Source organism: Equus quagga, chromosome 1 (genome assembly GCF_021613505.1).
Source record: "Equus quagga isolate Etosha38 chromosome 1, UCLA_HA_Equagga_1.0, whole genome shotgun sequence".
NCBI classification, from domain to species: domain Eukaryota; kingdom Metazoa; phylum Chordata; class Mammalia; order Perissodactyla; family Equidae; genus Equus; species Equus quagga.
In genome coordinates this window covers 21,629,748-21,635,335 of record NC_060267.1, presented here as the reverse complement: position 1 = coordinate 21,635,335, position 5,588 = coordinate 21,629,748, and the positions used below count along the sequence as shown (strand labels likewise).

The 5,588-nt window shown below is 42.1% G+C and overlaps 1 pseudogene; it reads right to left on the bottom strand.

Moving 5' to 3' along the window:
• Window positions 1-3,532: 3,532 nt before the first annotated feature.
• Window positions 3,533-4,171, bottom strand: LOC124239988 (60S ribosomal protein L13a-like; annotated as a pseudogene).
• Window positions 4,172-5,588: the final 1,417 nt, after the last annotated feature.

The window sequence follows — 5,588 nt, the reverse complement described above, 5'->3', positions numbered from 1 at the left end:
TAACTCTCAATGTTCCATACATGTAGGTACTATTTTTCTTTTCATAATCATCTTTTGACTTTGCTCATGAAGGCTTTTGTCATAAGAAGGTTTTAATTTTTATATTGTCAAATCTGTCCATTCGTTTAAACCCACTGCAAACCCACTTTTAAACCCACAGCAGTTAGGCTTATGTCACCACCACTCCATTGAAGCTGTTCCTGGAAAAAGTCACCAGTGACCTCACTTACCAAATACAATGACCTCTTTACAGTCTTCATCAAGCAGTTGTTATCTTGTATTGTCTGCCTACTGTGTACCAGGCTCTATGCTAGGCGCTGGTGCTATAAAGATAAATAAGGTACTATCCTTGTCCTTAAAGAATTTACAGTTTAGTGCAACAGTCAAGCATAGGAACACAACTTCAATATGTAATTGATGCTGATGGTGAGTTTGTGTTATGGGCTGAATTTTGTCCTCTCCAAGTTCATGTATAGAAATTCTAACTCCTGTACCTCAGAATGTAATTGTATTTGGAGATAAGGCCTTTAAAGAGGTGAGTAAGTTCAAATAAGTTCTTTTGGGTAGGTGCTAATCCAGTATGACTGGTGTCCTTATAACAAGAGATTAGGACACAGACATGTGTGCACAGAGGAAAAACCGAGTGAAGGCAGAAGGAGAAGATGGCCATCTACAAGCCAAGGAAAGAGGCCTTGGAAGGAACAACCCTGCCAACACCCTGATCTCGGGCTTCTAGCGTCCAGCTGTGTGAGAAAATAAATTTCTCTTGTTTCGACACCCGATCTGTGGTACCTTGTTTTGGCAGCCCTAGAAAACTAATAGTTTGTCCCCACAACATCCCTTCCATCCTACCTCCTTGTGTTTCATCCATGTGGTTGTGGAGGGAAAAGATTAAAGTATACCACGAATCCCAGGAATGAACTTTGATTATTTCAAACCATTCATGGTAATCTCATACCTCCTGCCACAGTGAGTGGTTTAGGAAACCCAGACTTTGGCCAGTTTGTGTCAGTGAAACTGAAAAAGAGCTGGTGACTCAGAAAGATTTTTCCTTCTTCTTCAAACAAAGATGCTAAAAGCCTGCTCTTTCATCCATTTGGATGGTGAAGGTTGAGAATATAAACCCTGGAATTACTTCAGCTACTGTCATTGTGACCAGAGCCAGCTTTAGAATACTGCCACTTCTGTGGAAGGCAGAGCAGAGGAATGGAGCAAAACTGGGTCCTTGACATCATTAAGCCACTAAATCAAACCAATCCTGATACCTTCCTAGTTATGTGGGCCAATAAATCCCCTCCGTTATTTAAGCAATTTTGATTTCTTTTTAAACTTACAATATAAAAGGTACTAACAGTTATAAGATACACAGGGAAGGGAACCTATCTCAGATTAAACTCCCTGGGAAATACACTTTGAGCTGAAGATGGGGGCGTAGGAATTTCACTGGGGAGTGCTCTTAGAATCCACCTGTAGAAAGAGTAAAGGAAGCAGGATTGGGCAAAGGAAGAAGTTGAACTGTGATGCAGTCCATCAAAGGCTTTAGCCATTCCTATAGGAAGCTCTGAAGACTTTATGCTGCCTCACTGAGCTTTCATTTTGGCAGGACCCAGAAAGGTAAGGTGGTCCTCTTGAGTAATGGGTAAGTTCTGGAGAAAGATTCTCTTGAAAGCTATCAGCCTCTGATACTTCCAGCAACTGTTGGAATGACTGTTTCAGTCCTGGATGGGGAGATCTCTGGTACCATGATATCCATGACTGTCTACCCCTTTACGTATAATAAGTTCTATGAGCAGCTCTTCCAAACTTCTCTTGGGTCTCTTTTCCTGGAGAAACTTACTAGAAAAGGGTTGGTGGGATTAACTACAGCCCTTGAAGCTGCTCTTGGGGCCATAATTGAAAGTGGTCATCTCCTTCCTCTGCCACCCATTCTAGATTCCTCTTATCTTCTTCTGGTCTAGGTAGCTTAGTGCAATGATTCAGATCCTCTTCACTGAGGGGCCTGACCCTTTAATCACCAGATCCTTCTCAAGTTGTGGCTGCTGCATTTGTCCATGTTCCATCTAAATTGGGCAAGTGAAAGCCCAGACACCCCAATGGACTACCTGAGTATCAAACATATTCTTTCCTGTCCCTATTGTGTAACAGTTGTCCTACTGAAGATCAGGGTCAATTATCCTTGCTTGCTGGTTTCTTGGAATGAGGAGCCTGAAGTGACCAGGCAGCAGCTGGAGTTTAAAGGGACTCTTCCTGTGTCCCCTAGTGGAAGCATTCCCCCCCGCCCCCCGGTAGCCAAAACCTCTAACCTCCGGGAAAAGAAGGTTAAAAATTCCCCAAGACGCAGTCTGTACCAAAGTCAAAATATAATGATGTACACTTGAAATTTATGTAATGTTATAAACAAATGTGACCTCAATTAAAAAAAAATTTTAAAAATTCCCCAAATGGATCACTGGGAATCAGTATACAGAAATACTCCTACTTCCACCCTTCTGCTACTGGACTCATATATTCTCCCTATTGGGGACCCTGTACATATGATGAATATCAATTCAGGGTGTACCTTGAGTCCTGGAGGTGGTTCTCCTCAAGGTATCCTTTGCAAGCTAGTACCTCAGCTCAATCTTCAACAGGTCATACCAATGCTCTATCAGTCTAGCAATTTGTCTAGGTGGTGTAGTATATGAATGGATCAGGAGATCCCACGGTTGTGCACCCATTGCTGTACCAACTCCTAGACTGGTGGGTCAAACACTTTAGACTCAGTATTACTGGCTAAGACCCTTCAGGCAGGTGGTCTAACTTGGAATATGTTTAAATTCCAGTCAAGATAGATTAATACTACTTCCAGGATGGAATAGGTCCAGTGTAGACAATTTGCCACCAAGTAGCTGGTAAGTTTTCTAGAGGGATGGTGTCATACTAGGGGCCAAGCATTGGTCTTGGTAGCTGGCAGGTTGGTTATTTGACAGTGGCAGTAGATAGATATGCCTTGGTAGGTGGAAGCCCATGCTACTGGGCCCATGTATAACTTCCTTTCCTGCCCCTATTCTTAGCACATGCCTGTTGGACCAACACTGATGTAGCCAATGGCAGAGACTTACTGATATCTTCTGGACAAGTCATTGTTTCTTGTGGTGGTTTAGTGCCTCTTCTGTGATGGATGCTGTCTGTTGGGCATTAACATGTGAAACAAAGATCTTCACATTTCATGTCCACTTTTATAGATTCATCCACATGCCTCTTTCCCAGACCTCTTTATCTCCCGTCTTTCTCCTTCCAGACTCTAACCAAGCAGACAAGGGTTTTGCCAGTGCCTATACTTTCCACACAAAGTAAATGACCAAATGCACAAGCCAAAACTCTGCCCACTTAGAGGTATTCCCCGTCACTGCTATTTTGCAGGGCATTCCTTAGTGGCTGCCTGTGGCACTTGGACATTGGGACTGCCACGTTTAGGTCCCCTGCATCCTACAACAGCAATGGAAGAAGGGAAGGCCAGGCCAAGCAGGAAAATAAAAAGTCTTTATTGGCCCTAGACCAGGAGTCCATGGGTCTTGAGGACCTCTTGGTATTTGTCAACTGTCTTCTCCATATTCTTCTCAGCTTGCTCCCTCAACCTCATGAGCTGCTGCTTCCTTAGTAATCCATCTCGCCGTTCTCCTTCCTCCTGTCTTCCAGGGTGGCTGTCACTGTCTATACTTCCAGGCTACCTTGTGAGCTAAGTGCCTCAGCTCAGCAAACTTCCGAGTAGACTTCAGATGCACAAGCTTGGGGAAGTAAAAACCATCATGCGCTTTTTCTTCTCAAGAGGTCGGGGGGCAAGTGTGGGATCCCATCGAATACCTTCAGGCTGTCCAGGGCAGCATGTCTCATTGGTCTTGAGCAACAAAATGTCTCACATGGTTCCCCCGAAAGATGCAGCTAGGTGCCCGGAAGGGGTAGGGTACTAGAAGAGATAGGACCCACAGGACTAGTTGGTGTTTGTGCATTTGTGTTAGAAGATCAGGTACTGCAACTTCTATCTGTAGAAATTGCCAGAAATTTGGATGCCCTAGCACCGCATGACCACCACCTTCCTGCCTAGCAGTAACTACTTGGCCACGATGATCGCCTGCCAACCCAGGAAATGGCCTCTGCTATCCAAGTACCAGGACCTCCCCCCGCCCCCCATCTTTGGCAGTTGTTTGGGAAAGGCCAGGAACTATTCTGCAAAGGGTACATATGTCTCCACTGCAGATGACATGACCTCACTCCAGAACCCTAGGGATCTGTGTTGTTAAGTACCCAGTGGGGCTTGCCATAATTTTTACGCAGATGAGAAAATTCAATTGTACAAATACATAGGGAAAAAAGCAAAAGTCCTTACAAATCTCATTTCCTGTCAAATCATCAACATCCTGGTGAGCAGCTTTTTAGACCTTTACACATTTACATAAATAAAACTACTTGAGTAATTGCTGTTTTACAATCTGCCTTTTGATTCAACAATATGTCAATGAATCTAGATATATATCATTCCTTTGTTTGGATATGTCATAAATTATTTAACCAGGTCGCTGTAGATAATGAGTTCTAAACTGGGTGGTACTGCCCTCTAGAGTATGTTTTGTGTCTAGAGAGTCAACCTATTGAATCATATTATTTTTTATATTGAAATGCATAGTATTTTGTTACAAATTACTTTCCATTTATTTCTCTTTTATATTACAGTTAGGTATATTTTGTTGTAGGTATGTATGGTTTTCATTTCAGGACTGTAAAGGGAGTGTTACAAAATATTTATTATAAAAAAGGGACTGAATTGGCTAGGGTTGAGAAGCATTGCCTATAGATGGACATAGAGTATTTCTAATTTTCGATGTTATGAAACATGTTCTGGTGAACACCTATATTCATTCATCTTTTGGAGTGGGTTTGCTACGTTAAAAGGTATGCATATTTAAAATTTTGACACATTACACGAATTTACCAATACACTAACAGGACGTGAGAGTACCAGTTCCCTCATATACTCACCAACAGCAATCCTGATTTCTCCTCCCATAAGAGCTAGACAAAACTTTCTTAAAACTCGTATTTATGTCCTGGGGTAAATCTAGAGTCCTCCCCATGATTCTGAAAGTTCCAGGAACTTACTTTATTTCTAGTCACTTCTGGGTTTAATTTCTGACTTCAACTGATTTCACTTTCTCTTCTTTTCTTAAATAACATCTATATTGAGATATACTTCCCATACCATACAATTCACCCATTTAAAGTGTACCATACAATCGTTTTTGATATATTCAGTTATGCAACCATCATCACAATCAATTTTAGGACTTTGCTTTCATTACTCCTCTCCCCCAAATCCCATACCTATTAGCAATCACTCCTCTTTCCAAGCCCCCCTCCTCCAATCCTCTAGCCCTAGACAATCGCTAGTCTACATTCTGTCTCTAAGAATTTGCCTATTCTGGACATTTCATGTAACCAGAACCATAAAATATGTGGGTTACTGTGACTGGCTTCTTTCACTTCATGTAATGCGCTCAAGGTTTATTCATGTTGTCGCATGTAGCAGTCCTTCATTTCTTTTTATTATTACA